Source organism: Helianthus annuus, chromosome 7 (assembly GCF_002127325.2).
Source record: "Helianthus annuus cultivar XRQ/B chromosome 7, HanXRQr2.0-SUNRISE, whole genome shotgun sequence".
Taxonomy (NCBI): Eukaryota; Viridiplantae; Streptophyta; class Magnoliopsida; order Asterales; family Asteraceae; genus Helianthus; species Helianthus annuus.
Genome location: NC_035439.2, coordinates 3,057,886 through 3,071,782, shown reverse-complemented (window position 1 = coordinate 3,071,782; position 13,897 = coordinate 3,057,886). Strand labels below are relative to the sequence as shown.

Genomic DNA, 13,897 nt, shown 5'->3' with positions numbered 1-13,897 from the left:
TCAAAGGGGCTATCTAGGGGGATTTTGGGTAGGTTAAAAAAAATGAAAAATAATGGTTTTGAAAGAAAAATAGTTAATCCTAATGCCTCCATCATTTACTTACTTGGGTTTAAGTTGGTAAGGACTGGGAATGTATCGTCGTGGCAAGTTCTAGATTTGTAAGGACCGAGCGGCTATTCACACAAGAAACGAAAAATGAGCATTTAATCTAAATATGTGTATTTTTATGCTCAATAAAGGCTCAAAACTCACTTTTGTGGGAATGGGTTTTTAAATGTGACCAAGCATATATAATCGAATTTTAAACTAGACTTGTTATGCCGTTTCATAATTTTCTTATGTTGGTTCCTTTTTTATCACGACGCTATCGGTTGTAAACTTGTAAAAATATAACCTTTTTAGAACTTGTTCTTCCCAACTTAAACTAAGACAAGTAAATAAAAAAAATGAAAAAGTTTTTGAAAAGAATTTGGGGTGTTTAGCGGTTCCAATAGAGTTTTGTGTAAGGCTTGTGTTTAGGATTTTGCAAAATTTCAAGGTTTTAGCATCCCCCCCACACTTAAATTACACATTGTCCTCAATGTGTCCAAAAATAAGGTTTTTGGTTGATTAGAATGTATAAAAGTATGTTAAAAAGCAAAGATTTTTGTTACTGGCATCCTGGACACGGCCTCGTGTTCACCGGGCACGGCCCCGTGGTCAAGTGCCAGTAACAAAATTTTCAGAGTTGAAACAGAAGGCTGGACACGGGGGCGTGTCCGCTGAACATGGCCCGTGTCCAGTTACCTGAACTGGGTGATTTTCTGCAGGGGCTCAGCACGGGGCCGTGTTGGTTGGGCACGGCCCGTGTTGAGCCTTCTGTGATGGAGATTTTTGTCGGGTTGCTCTGTTCTTCGTGCATGGTTCCATTTTTCTCATTCCCTTTTTCATCCATTACCACCATGAGTGTGTTTTATTCTGCAAAAATTAAAAGATTAAACTAAACTAAACTAAGGATAGATCCGCGGAATGCCTCCGTGGTGCGCCACGTTTATAAGGGTCCTTGGCTAGACCCGATTTCTGGTTATATCTCTTCTGAGTGAAGTGCCTTGCTTCCCAAGTTACACCGTCGGAGAGCGGCATCCAAGCTTGAATCAATAACCTTCATGTAATTGACTGGGTCGTCGTCCTCTATTTTCTTCCCAACTCCGAACTTCACCTCATCGTCCCCATACCTCAAAGTCAGTGTCCCTTCATTCATGTCTACCACTGCTTGTGCTGTGGCAAGGAAGGGTCTCCCTAGGATAAGGGGGACCTCGGTGTCTTCCTCCATGTCGAGTATGACAAAGTCAACGGGATAAACGAATGTGCTTACCCTTACCAAGACATTCTCGATGACACCTTGTGGGAATTTGACTGATCGATCAGCGAGTTGTATGCTTATTTTTGTAGGGCTCGTGGTTCCCAAGCCAAGCCTTTTGAACATTGATGAGGGCATGAGGTTAATGCTAGCCCCTAAGTCGGCCAAGGCATTGCGAACGGGTGATTCCCCTATTGAACATGGAATCGTGAAACTTCCGGGATCGATTTTCTTTTGGGGTAGTTTATTGAGTACGAGGGCAGAGCATTCTTCGCCTAAATTAACTAATTGCAAATTTTCAATTTTCTTTTTATGTGTAAGGAAGTCCCTCATAAATTTAGAGTATTTGGGCATTTGGGTTAGGACTTCGATAAAAGGAATATTGACATGCAATTGTTTTAACAAACTTTCGAATTTTGCGAATTGCTCATTGGTTTTTTGACGAATTAACCTACCGGGGTATGGAACTCGAGGAGCCTTGGTAGGTTCTGGTGATGGGGGAGAGTTCTTTTCCTGCAGATGTGTTGGCATTGTTTCTTCCGTTGGTTGAGGTACTTCTGCAGGCCCTACGGTGCGGTTTCGTAGTGTGATGAGGTGAACTTGCGCCTTTGGGTTTGTTTCGGTATTGCTAGGTAATGCGCCTTGCGGTCTCTCGGAAAAATTTTGTGCTAGTTGATTTATTTGTTTTTCTATGTTTTGAATGCTAGCTTGTTGATTCCTAAAATTAGATTCTAATTGTAGAAATCTTTCCGAGTTTTTCTTATCAGTGTCGGAGACGAGGCGAGATATAGTATCTTCGAGCCTTTCTCTCCACCTTGTTGTTGAGTGAAATTTTGTGACTCATTTCTTGATTGCTGAAAGTTTGTTCGTTGGGTTTGTTGGTTACTACTATTGCCGGTTTCCCTCCAACCAAGGTTTGGGTGGTTTCGCCATCCTTGGTTGTAAGTTCCCGTTGGGGGACCCGACGGCCTAGGTCTATTATCAATGTAGTTTACCATTTCTTGTTGATCGTCCGTTTCTTTCATGCAACTCCAATTTTCATGTGACCCACCACACCCTTCACAAGCCATAACCGAGACTGTTTTTGTCATTTCTAGTTTTTTTATTTTTGAAGAAAGGGCCTCGATTTGGGCTTGTAAAGAGGTGCTTTCGTCGACCTTATGGGCGCCCGGCGCGATAGACTTATTTCCCCGGGGAGTGTGCCATTGAAAATTGGTTTGAGCAATTTCCTCAATTTGATTATATATTTCGTGTGGGCGTCGATTACCTAAAAGTCCCCCGGAGCTAGAATCAAGTGTCTGCCTAGTGTGTGGCAACAATCCATTGTAGAAAGTGGATACTTGTTGCCATATTGCGAGGCCATGATGGGGACACTTGCGTAATAGCTCCTTGAACCTTTCCCATGTTTCATATAAGGATTCCCCGTCCTCTTGTGAGTATGTATTAATTTCAGCCATTAATTTAGCAGTTTTAGAAGGAGGGAAATACTTATATAGAAACTTTTGGGCTAGTTCATCCCAGGTGTTTACCGATCCAGCTGGGAGGGTGTTGAGCCAAGCTTTCGCTCGGTCTTTTAGTGAGAACGGAAACATACGGAGGCGTATGGCGTCGTTTGATGCTCCATTGATCCGAAAGGTATCACATATTTCTAAGAAATTAGTTATATGTAGATGAGGATCCTCGTCCGCAAGCCCGTGGAAGGTTGCGTAGTTTTGGAGCATTTGTATCAAATGCGGTCGGAGCTCGAAGTTATTGGCTTCGACATTCGGAGCATTGATAGCGGCGCCTAGATTACCTGCGGTGGGCCGTAGATAATCCATAAGGGTACGTTGGTCCGCCATTGGGGGTGGATCACCCGAAACCTTCTCTTGGTTTTTGGCTTTTAACCTTTTTCTGAGAAAGCGTTCGGGTTCTTCTAGTGGTTCTTTTATGTCTTTATTAGAACTGGAGCTCATACACTATGTGAGGATGGTGTCGGGTTCCAAGTCCTGCAATAAAAACAAAAAAGAATGTCGGTCAGAAGGTTCACCACGGCCCCGTGTTGAGCGAACACGGCCCCGTGGTTGGAAATACAGTGATTGTTTTCCAGATCCCTAGTTACTGGAGGTTGGACACGGCCCCGTGTTGCACCGGCACGGCCCCGTGGTCAGCCTTCTGTAACTAGAAAAACAAAAACTGCCAATAACTTTGCTGAACACGGCCCGTGTCCGACCAGGCACGGCCCCGTGCTGAGCTCTGCAGAAGCTAAAAATCTAAAAAAAAAAATAAATCCTAAAAAAAAAATTTAAAGAAAAATAAAAATATGACTAGGCCGTTGATTCCTAACTTTCTTAAAATCCTTGTGTCCCCGGCAGCGGCGCCAAAAACTTGATGCGTGTGTAGTGTAATATTATTTTAATGAGTATTTAAGCCCTTTTTACACTTCTAGCCAAGTTTTAAATTTATAAAACACGATATTCACTAACACTAAACACACATATGGGCAAGTGCACCCATCGTGGACGTAGTATAGTGTTGGTAAGATACCGAGGTCGTCCAAGGACACAAGAGCTTTTAATACCGGTTTATCCTCAACGTCTAATCAAATCAAAAAGTTAGAAAAATGTTTTAAACTAAGAAAAATAAAAACTAACTAAATGCTGAAAATAAAAATAAAATAAAAACAGATAGACAAGATGAATCACTTGGTTCCGACACGTGTATTAGTATAACCTTTGATTATTTTCGCACTTTTGCACTTGTTTAAGAGATTATCTTAGTTATTGTAGTATGCCCCTCTTTTGAAGGCGACGTTACCCTCAACCCAGTAGTTTGAGTCAGCAAGGATACAATCCTAAAGGGTCGGATTATTGAAAGATAATGAATTAAGTTATTAATGCAAATTATGGTAGGCCCCGCTTTTGGCGGTGACGTTACCCTCGGCTAAGTAGTCTGAGTCAGCAGGGATACAGTCCTAAATAGCCGGGTTATAGTATTTGTTAGGGCTGGATTTTTATTATAGGTGATCCTTACACATGATCCTAACCAGTGATCCTTGTTTCTTTGGCAGACAGTGATCCTCCGCAGAACTTCAAGATCAGGATCATGTGGAATTATGGTGATCCTCATATTAACGGCCACTTCCACTCAATACAATGTTGTTTTGCAGGAACATCTAGCAGGATATGCTCTAAAGACCATGATCCAGGGACGCGTCTTCACAAATATGGCAAGAGCTAAATCAGAGATAGACGTTGCACAAGATATGGAAACATGGCTTGATTCATGGGCAGCAATTTAGGCTAGATTATCTTTATTTCTAAAGGGGTAATGAGCTGATATCTAGTCATTTTACCTAAAATAGGTCACCCACACATGTATAAATACCACTCTTCCTCATTCGGAAGAACACACACGACATACGACACAACTCTCAAACACTTAGACATTCAGTGATCCTTGTACTCAGCTCATTATCATCCAAAGTTGTAATCATATTTTTGTTATATTGAAGTTGGTGATCGGTTGTTGCCATCACCCGAGGTTTTTTATGCCGGAGATCATTCATTGATCAAGGGCTTTTTCCTCGTATAAATCATCGTGTCTTTGCATCTTTGTCACAAAAGTGATCCTTTACTTTCACAATCAACCAAGCATCATACCCCGTTTTCATAAAGTTTGGTTACATTATCCTTGTGTGATTTTTGACCAAAACAGTTTGGCGCCCACCGTGGGGCAATTGGTGCTTCATTCATAAGAAAATCTTTTGTTCGAAATCATTTCAGAGAGTTACATGGCTTCATCATTGAAGAACACGTCCACAGCGATGTCTGCGGTCACTCCATCACAGATCACCTTACCTCCTCCACCGGCAGGATCTCAGAAAAATACTGAGAAGAGATCAACTCCCACTTCCTCTAAACCTCTATCTTCTTCTGCTATGAATTCTTCTATTCCCAGTACTAGTGATGTGTTTGCTTTAATTTTGCAGATGAAGGATCGTATGCAGCGGCAAGATGAAACCAACGAAAGGATCCTCAGGGAAATTGGAGATCTCAAAAGACAAAAGAAAGCGGCAGAGGATCATTCTCCACTGATGCCCAAATCCTTGAGCTTCGATACTCCAATGATCACTTCCCAGCCATCAGGGATCCCCAACGTGCAAATCATAGGGGAGTCAAGAGGATCACGTCTCAACTCGGCAGCAATGACTCAGACATCAGATTCACATTTTCAGCCAATAGGATCCTATCCTCAATACATGGGATCCTTCATGAATCCGGGAGCCTATCCGGGGGCACAGCAGTTTCAAGGATCCTACTTTATTCCAGGATCATTCCAGGGCCAAGGATCCTCTTTTGTTCCAGGATCATCCCAGGTTCAAGGATCCTCCTTCATTCCAGGATCATCCCAGATACCAGGATCCTTACAGATGCCAGGATCCCTAAAAAGTTTGCAAACAGGAAGTCTAGATGTCCATCAAGGGGACTTCATTCCAATGCAGACCATTGCTTCCACTGGTCCCTCCGTTGTTCCAGAATCCCAGCAATATGGATTCCCTAACTTGAACCCAATGGGAGGTAACACTTTAAATAATTATCCTACCACTAACCTTGGATTCATGCAGGATACAGGTACCAATCACGCTATGGCCAGGGAATTACAGAAACTAAAGGACATGATCTCAAGTGTTCCAGGGGTAGTCAAGCCTATCCCAGAGATTGCAGATGGAAGCCACAAGGTATCTCGCTTTGCACCACCAATTTGTGATGCAGAGGTACCCAAAAGGTTCCATATCCCTACCATGAAGCTGTATGATGGCACAACGGATCCAGAGGAGCATATAGCACAATACAGGGAAAGAATGGAAATCAATCCTATCCCAGAAAAGTTGAAAGAAGCATGCCTATGTAAAGGATTTGGATCCACTCTAACTGGATCAGCTCTTAAATGGCTGCTAAGTCTTCCCCCCTACTCTATTACTTCATTTGCTAATTTAGTTAATTTATTCAATAACCAATTCTCTTGTAGTAGAAAATTTGAAAAATTAACTAGCGATTTATACAGGATAACTCAAAATCATAACGAATCATTAAGGGATTATATAACTAAATTTAGTAAAGAATCCTTGGACATTCCCAACTTGGATATGGCTACGGCTGTTGAAGCCTTCAAAATGGGACTGCTTAAGGATTCATTATTCTATGATGATCTTGTTATGACACCATGCAGGAATTTAGATGAAGTAAGAACTAGAGCACTCAGGTTTATCCGGCTAGAGGACGACAAGAGGATCCAGGAAAGACAAGTAGGATCCTCAAAACAAGATAAGCAAGGATCCTCCTTCAAAAGCAACAAGTTCAAATCCTACCATAGAAACGAGAACAAGAATGTGCATGCTGTTGACCAAGAAGAGGATGATGAAGAATATCCTCCAATCTCAGAATATTGTTTTTCCGTTGATAATCATGAACTGATCCTTGCAATGCAGAACCTAGGTGAAAAAGCCAGATGGCCCAGGAAGAATGATAAACCATCCGGGACTAAGGACAAGTCCAAATGGTGTGCATACCATGAGGATTTCGGGCATCTAACTGAAGATTGCATAGCCTTAAGAAAAGAAATTGGATACCTGCTAAGCAAGGGGCATCTAAAAGAATTGTTGGGGAGAAAAAAGCAAAGGACCCAGGATCCTGAAAGGATCCCTGAAAAGGCTCCAGCACCTCCGGCAAACGCACAAGTGATTAACTTCATATCCGGAGGATCAGACATTTGTGGTACATCCTTTTCAGCGGCCAAAAGACATGCAAAAGAATCAAAAATGGATAATGGAGAAAGGCCTATTAGAACCTCAAGTGTCTCAGAAGGGAAGATGATAACATTTGATGAGGATGATCGCATTAACATTCAGGATCCTCACCATGATAGTTTAGTTATCACTCTCTTTATCTCTAACCATTTTGTCCGCAGGATCCTTATTGACGGAGGGAGCTCAGTGAACATTATCCAGCTTGATGTCTTGAAGAAGATGGGAATCCCAGAATCAGACATCATACCAAGATCCTCCGTGCTTGTTGGATTCAGTGGGGAAACGAAGAAAACTCTGGGGGACATCAAACTCCCAATCTACGTGGAAGGATTACATAATTACCAAAAATTTTGTGTTATTGACTGTTTATCCTGTTGCAACGTTATCCTTGGCAGGCCTTGGATACATGACATGAAAGCAGTTCCATCTACCTACCATCAATGTGTGAAGCTCCCTAGCCCGTGGGGGATAATCAAGATCGATAGTGACCAGCAAGAGGCTAAGGATTGCTATACTTCATCCATGAAGCCAACCTCGAAGCCAAGGGAGCAATAGCAATTACAGTATCCTCCGAGGAATGTCTTGGAGGCAAGAGAACAAGATGTGGACGAAATCCTCTTGGATCCTAGTGATCCTGAATCGAAAATCTATATCGGATCAGGGATCCTTGGCAACATGAAAGAAGACATGATATCCTTCCTCAAAAGAAGAAAATCTACCTTTGCTTGGAAACATGAAGATATGACAGGTATATCTAAGGATATTATTACTCACAAACTTGGCATTGACAGGTCTATCAAGCCAATCCATCAAAAAAGGAGGAAGTTTGCACCAGAAAGGAATGCCATTATCCAAGAAGAAGTAGAGAAACTACTTCGAGCAGGTATGATCAGAGAGGTAAAGTATCCAAAATGGTTAGCCAATGTGGTTGTTGTCCAAAAGAAAAATGGAAAGTGGAGGGTATGTGTCGATTTCACTGATTTGAATAAGGCATGTCCCAAGGATCCTTTCCCATTACCCCACATTGACTCCATGGTGGATGCAACAGCGGGGCATGAACTGTTAACCTTTATGGATGCATCATCTGGATTCCAACAAATCCAGATGGAACCATCTGACCAAGAGGATACAGCCTTTATGACCCCAACCGGTTTATATTGTTATATTGCCATGCCTTTTGGACTAAGAAATGCAGGTGCAACATATCAAAGGCTGGTAAATATGATGTTCAAGGATCAAATTGGAAAAACTATGGAGGTGTACATAGATGATATGGTGGTCAAGTCAAAGAAAGCTGAGGATCACCTAAGGGACTGGGAAGAAGCATTCGATATCCTTGATAGTTACAACATGAAACTTAATCCTTCAAAATGCCATTTTGGTGTTAAGGCAGGAAAGTTCTTAGGATACATGGTAACCCAGAGGGGCATCGAAGCAAGCCCGGAACAAATCAAAGCATTAATAAATATCAAATCTCCTGCCAATGCCAAGGATGTTCAAAGACTCACAGGCAGGATAGCAGCTTTGAACAGGTTCATATCGAAATCCTCAGAGAAATGCAGAGAATTTTACGATATCCTAAGAAAGAATAAGAAGTTCGAATGGACTGAGAAGCATGAGAATGCTTTACAAGCCCTAAAAGAATATATGTCCTCAGCACCAGCATTAGCAAAACCGGAAAAAGGAGATGTGTTATCCTTGTATCTGGCGGTATCCTCAACCGCTGTAAGTGCTGTCCTTGTTAAGGATCACGAAGGTACACAATATCCTATCTACTATGTAAGTAAAAGTCTACTTGATGCCGAATCCAGGTACTCACACCTCGAAAAACTTATCCTTGCATTAATCATGGCATCGACTAAGTTAAGACATTATTTTGAAACCCATACTATTGTTGTTAGAACTAATTTTCCAATTAAGAATGTCCTCAGGAAACCAGATATGTCAGGGAGAATGGCTAAGTGGGCAGTAAAGCTTAGTGCCCATGATATAAGATACGAACCAAGAACAGCTATTAAATCTCAGGCACTAGCTGACTTTGTGGCTGATTTCAGTAGTGATCTACAAAAAGAAGCAGAATTGGAGGTTCAGCAGTTGGATGAGACCAAGGATCCTTGGATACTACACACTGACGGATCCTCAAATATCAAAGGCACAGGGCTAGGGATCCTACTAAAATCGCCACAGGGGGACATAATACCCCATTCCATAGCCTGTGAGTTCCAAGCAACTAACAATGAGGCTGAGTATGAAGCCTTAATTGCTGGCTTACAAATTGCTAAGGATATGGGGGTAAAGTATCTCAAAGTATATGTAGATTCATTATTGATCACTAATCACTTTAACGGATCCTATGCTGTTAAAGGTGAAAAACTAACCAAATATTTAGAGATAGTCAAAGAATTGGCACTCTCTTTTGTTTCTTTTAGCTTAACACAGGTACCAAGGGAGGATAACACGGAAGCTGATGCATTGGCCAACCTAGGATCATCCTTAAAAATTCCAGAAGATATAAGTATCCCTATCATCCATATCCTGGCTCCTGCTATTGAAAATCAAGTAGCCATGGAAATAGAAGAGGATACTGCAGTAATCCCTAGTGAAGAAGCTCGATCTTATTCAGGATCATGGATCCCACCAATCATGAAATACTTGCAAAACGGAGAGATCCCAATGGGAGAAAATCCTAGAGCTTTCAGGATCAAGGTATCTCAATTTACAATCTTAAATAATATGCTATATAAACGATCCCTTGCAGGACCATATTTAAGATGTATTGAGGATCCTGAAATTGAAGAAGTATTGAGAGACTTCCATGAAGGAGATTGTGGAAACCACACTGGGGGCAGGGCATTATTCTCAAGGATCCTTAGAACAGGATACTACTGGCCAACCATGAAAAGGGATGCTGTAGAATATGCTAAGAAATGTGATCCTTGCCAAAGACATAGCAATATCCTTCACCAACCAGCTGAATTACTACACCCCATACCATCCTCTTGGCCATTCATGAGATGGGGAATGGATATAGTTGGCAAGCTCCCTAAAGCACCTGGTGGAAAAGTATTTATGCTTGCCATGACTGACTATTTTTCCAAGTGGATAGAAGCTGAAGCCTTCGCTCAAGTCAGAGAAAAGGAAGTCATATCCTTCATTAAAAGAAACATTATAACTAGATTTGGCATTCCCTCTGAAATTGTATGTGATAATGGCTCCCAATTCATTGGAAGCAGAACCACTAACTTTTGTGACAGTTGGGGAATCAAGATGATCACATCAACACCAGTTCACCCACAAGCCAATGGTCAAGCAGAATCATCCAACAAGATCATCATCAACAATCTGAAGAAGAAGCTAGGATCCAAGAAAGGGAAATGGGCAGAAGAGTTACCTTATGTGCTATGGGCTGATAGGACAACTCCCAAGAATGCCACCGGTCAAACACCCTTCTCTTTAGTATTTGGGGCAGAAGCAGTGATCCCAACAGAGATGGTGATCCCAACTGCTAGAACAAGTGCTCGTGATCCTGAAGAAAATGCTACAATCCTAGCTCAGGATTTGGATACTATCGAGGAAAACAGGGATCTAGCTAGGATAAGGATGGCAAGCTACCAACAAAGGATGGCTGGTGCCTACAACAAGAATGTCAGGATAAGGAAGTTCCAAGTTGGAGATATGGTGTTGAGAAAAGCATTTCAAAATACTATCAATCCTGCTGACGGGAAGCTAGCACCAAAATGGGAAGGTCCCTACTTGATTGAAGCTGAAGCAGGAAAGGGGGCATACAGGTTGCTAACCATGGAAGGAAACTTGTTACCAAGAGCCTGGAATGCTGTTCACTTAAAGAAATATTTCATGTGAACATGATCCTTCCTGCATGTGATCCTTACATTGAAGTATCCTTGAAGGATCCTGGAGATATCGGTGATTCTTACTCTGGTAATATGCTTATCCTAAAACTATTACATTTTCTTATTTTTTGCCTAAGGATAAGGATCATGTATCCTTCATCCTCTACTCACAAACCATTTGAGTTATGATAGTTCAGGTATCTTCAGCAAATCGTCAAAGATCTCTAAAAGCACCACAGATCCTTGGGTACAACCCCAGTTATCCTTGGGATTATCCCCAGTTTCCGCCAGCAGCGCACGATGATCCTGGTATAGTTCACGTCTTTGGGACCAGTACCCGCTTTCGGGGCTGACAACCTCATCGTACTGGCTATATTTAGGATCCTACGTATAATGGTGGACGCACCATACATCCGTTCCTAAGGTTTCTAACGTTTTCACGTTAGCTAAGGTTTTGACATTTTCATGTCACTAAGTTTGGATAGTTGCCAGAAAGGGCCATACTCCAGTTTACATACGATCCTTTGGGCTTGTCCCCAGCTATCCTATGGGCTTGTCCCCAGTGATCCTCTGGGATCATCCCCAGTTATCCTATGGGCTTGTCCCCAGTGATCCTCTGGGATCATTCTCAGTTATCCTTTGGGCATGTCCCCAGTTACTAATTTATCTTTTACATTGGCTTAGTCCCAAGTTATATCTCACTTTTCAGGTTTTGGAAGTCTAAACATATAAGGGTCCTTAATCCTTATTAACTATCAAAGTCTTATCTATGATCATCTTGATTGAAGGATAGGATCCTAACGTGGATCCTCAGGTATGATCCTTGACTATTTTTGATTATACTCTTTATCCTAACCAACCCTTATACTTTGACAACCGAACCTATGATCCTTGAACTAAAACACTTTGAGAATTTTCAATATGAGGATATTTGATCCAGGATCATATCCTAAGTTTATTAAACACTTTGTCAACTCTTGTTATTTTAACAAATATAGCAATTGAGAAATAAGAGGATTATTGAAGGATAACAACACAAGATAAGCCAGAAAAGTTAAGTTATATTATTAAACAAAAGGATCATTAACCCTTTCAAAAAGTTGTCAAAATTGCCAACCCACATTTCTACCAGCAAAACGTGGCCCGTCCACATGGGTTGGCAAAGGGTGTCCATTGTCTATGCGGTCTTAGCATTTTGCAGGAAATAAAAGCGGCAGGATCACAAAGGTTTCATCCCCCAAACAGAGGATCCCTCCACCTTTTGCAATCCTACCTATTGTTCTAAGGATCCATGATCCTTAACCCTAAAGACTATTGTTCGAAAATTACAAACCATAATTGTTTCAAACATCAACAACCACAAAAAACCACTACCAATCCTAAAAAATTGGGCTCCGGCCTAGTCTCGAAATATCCATCATCGCCCAATCATGCAGCCTACACCTTCGCTGCTTCATCACCACCAGCATCTCCACCTTGATCCTTCTCAGCATCACCACCTTCCAGCATGGGGATCTCCTCAGCCTCATCCTCGTCCTCCAGGTCTGCCAGCCTTGCCTTCCAACCTTCAACATCCCACGAGCTTTTGTCAAAGGTAGGATCCTGAGCCTCCTCGGCCATCTGAAGTTGTATCTTATACATAGCAATTGCCGCGGAGACCTTAGCATCTTGGGTGATCTCCTGCTTCTCGTTATCCATATCAATCAACCTCTGAGCAGCCTCAGCCTTCATGATCCGGAGTTCCTTCTCAAGATCTCCTATCTTGAGATCCTTAAGCACGCCCATTTGTTGAAGGTCAGCAATCTGGCTCTCTTGGTCCTCAACATGGCCAAGATAGGTCTCAATCTCGGCAAGTTTCTGCAACAGGAGAAGAAAAAGATAAGCATAAGATCATATGATCCTCAAGAAAAGCAGGATATGCTAGGCGATTAACCTACAGGGGCAGTGATCCTTACCTCATTCACATAGTCAAGGAATTGCTGACGGAGGAGGGGAAATCCTTGTAGATCTTCAGTAGTTTTCCTCTTCTTCCCCTTGCCCCGGATAGACGCTTTGGGAGCTGATGCTGAAGGACTGGCAGCAGGAGCCTTCTTCTTTGAAGACGTAACATTGGCAAGATCACTTAACCCAAATTTAGAAGCTGATTTGACAGACCTGGCAGACTTTCCGGCACCTACACAATCAAAAAACAAGATAAGTTGCTTTATTAATCAAACAATCCTACATATAATTTATTTTCTGTAAGGATACTTACTTGACATAGTGGCAGATGCAGAGGATACTTCCTGAGAATCTTGGACGGTGACCTGGAAACTTCTGACTTCAGGATTAAGCTTTTTAAAAGCTAGAACTCTCTCTTTTGCAGCAGGGCTTAATTTCAGATGAGCAATGGATATAGCTGCACAAGAAATAAAAAGAGATATTAGTGATCCTCATCATATGGGACAAGGCTGACAATGATCCTTAGAGGATCCTCTATCCTACCATGAGTGGCCCATTCTTTGGGCAGATCCTTCCCATCCGGGATGGAATCCCTTCTAACAAAGAAAAAACGACGCTTCCAGTTAGGATCATTCTTGGTGACCTTGAAGACAGGGTGATCCTCCCTGGCTTTCCGTTTCAGCAGATACCGGTAAGAGCCAAAAGTGGTAAGATCGTAAAACTCGGCCAACTCCGTCATCCCCAGATCAATCCCACTCTGCTCAATGATCCTTTCGAAGGTATACAGAACCCTCCAGATCATCGGCATAGCTTGGATATAAGAGATGCCGGTTAAAGAAAAGAAGGATTGGGTGAAGGATGGAAAAGGATATGAATACCCTATGGTGAATGGAGTAGCAGGAAAAGCCACCCAAGTATCCGAAACAGAATCACTCAGAGCGGTAGGTGTGAAGGACTTGAAGACCGTATTCGCCGGAA

At 42.1% G+C, this 13,897-nt stretch overlaps 1 non-coding gene across 1 annotated transcript; it reads left to right on the top strand.

The window, feature by feature from the left end:
- The first annotated feature begins 2,695 nt into the window (after window positions 1-2,695).
- LOC118480633 lies at window positions 2,696-2,802 on the top strand. Its single transcript, XR_004863613.1, has one exon. It is a non-coding gene; the product is annotated as a small nucleolar RNA R71 (small nucleolar RNA).
- Window positions 2,803-13,897: the final 11,095 nt, after the last annotated feature.